The sequence below is a fragment of the Myotis myotis genome, unplaced genomic scaffold, assembly GCF_014108235.1.
Source record: "Myotis myotis isolate mMyoMyo1 unplaced genomic scaffold, mMyoMyo1.p scaffold_m19_p_1, whole genome shotgun sequence".
In the NCBI taxonomy this organism is placed as follows: Eukaryota; Metazoa; Chordata; class Mammalia; order Chiroptera; family Vespertilionidae; genus Myotis; species Myotis myotis.
This window is the reverse complement of record NW_023416313.1, coordinates 66,067,985-66,069,946: the sequence shown is the minus strand read 5'-3', so window position 1 is coordinate 66,069,946 and position 1,962 is coordinate 66,067,985. Positions and strand designations below refer to the sequence as shown.

Below are 1,962 nucleotides of genomic sequence, written 5' to 3'. Positions count from 1 at the left end.
ATTGAGCCTGCAACCCAGGCATGTGCTCTTGACCAGAATCAAACCCACCACCCTTCAGTTGGCAGTCCGATGCTCTATCCACTGAGAAAAGCAGGATAGGGCTTTTTTTTCCTTTTTGAAACAATTTATTTCCTGAACAACTGTGATAGTACCTGCTTTTAGTTATCTTCCTAATCCTTTCCTGCCATTTTGTCTGAAACTCTTGTGTTGACTTTGCCCCAGCAGCCATACTGAGATGCACAATAATAAATTTTCACATATTTAAAGTATACTATTCAATAGGTTTTGACCTATGCATCTACCAGTAACACATCTCTACATTTAAGATAATGCACAAATTCATTACTTTCAAAAGTTTCCTAATTCCTCTTTGTAATAGTTCCCTTCAGCCCCTGTGCCTCCCTCTCATTCCTAAGTAATCATTAATCAGCATGCAGTCATTATTGCTTAGCTTTACTTTTCTAAAATGTTATATAAATGGAGTAATATAGTGTGTTCCTTTGCCATCTGGCTACATACTTATTATGAAATTCATCTACTTATTGTGAAATTTATCTACATGGTTGCATGTATCAACAATTCTTTTTTCTTACTTCAAGTGCCACAATTTGTTTATGCTTTTATCTCTTGAATGACATTTGAGTTGTTTCCAGTTTTTTTGTTGTTGCAAATAAAGCTGCTAAGAACATCTGTGTACAAGTCTCTATATGGATATGTACTTTCGTTTTTCCTGTGTAATTACCAAGAATTGAAATGGCTGGGTGATCTGTTAGTTGCATGTTTAACTTTTTTTAAAAGTTCCCAAATTTCTTTTCAAAGTTGTTAAACCATTGATTTGCTCAGCCACGCAGAAGTTGTGTGATCAGTCTGCTTCGACACCAGGATCCACTAAGAGACGATGCTATTGGGTACCGAAGGCAGAGAGGGACTCGTGGTGAAGGTCCACAACTTGCCCTGGTCTTGCTCGGCGAACAAAGTGCAGTGTTTTTTTCTGACTGCAAAATTCAAACTGGAGCTCCAGGTATAAGTTTCATCTACACCAGAGAAGGTAGACCGAGTGGCGAGGCTTTTGTTGAACTTGAATCAGAAGATGAAGTCAAATTGGCCCTGAAAAAAGACAGAGAAACCATGGGACACATGGTTGAAGTATTCAAGTCAAACAACTTTGAAATGAACTGGGTGTTGAAGCAGACTGGTCCAGATAGTCCTGACATGGCCAAGGATGGCTTTGTATGGCTTAGAGGAATCTCCTTTGGATGTAGCAAGGAAGGAATTGTTCAGTTCTTCTCAGGGTTGGAAATCATGCCAAATGGATAACATTGCTGGTGGACTTCCAGGAGAAGCTTATTGGGGAGGCCTTCGTGCATTTTGCTTAACAGGAAGCAGCTGAAAAGGCTCTAAAGACACACAAGGAAAGAATAGGGCACAGGTATATGGAAATTTTTAAGAGCAGTTGAGCAGAAGTCAGAACTCACTGCGACCCACCATGAAAGCTTATGGCCAGGCAGCGGCCAGGTCCCCATGACAGACCTGGAGCCGGCAGAAGGCATAGCAGCATTGGCAGGGGAGCTGGGTTTGAAAGGATGAGGCAAGGTGCCTATGGTGGAGGTTATGGAGCCTATGATCATTATAATGGCTATAATGATGGCTATGGTTTTGGGTCAGATATATTTGGAAGAGACCTCACTTAATGTTTTTCAGGAATGTCTGACCACAGATGTGGGGATGGTGGCTCTACTTTCTAGAGCACAACTGGACACTGTGCACACATGCGGGGATTACCTTACAGAGCTACGGAGAATGACATTTATAATTTTTTTCACCACTCAAACCTGTAAGAGTACATATTGAAATTGGTCCTGATGGCAGAGTAACTGGTGAAGCAGATGTCGAGTTTGCAACTCACGAAGATGTTGCTTCGAAAGACAAAGCAAATATGCAACACAGATATGTAGAACTCTT

At 41.0% G+C, this 1,962-nt stretch overlaps 1 pseudogene; it reads left to right on the top strand.

The window, feature by feature from the left end:
* The first annotated feature begins 898 nt into the window (after positions 1–898).
* LOC118655667 lies at positions 899–1,587 on the top strand (annotated as a pseudogene).
* Positions 1,588–1,962: the final 375 nt, after the last annotated feature.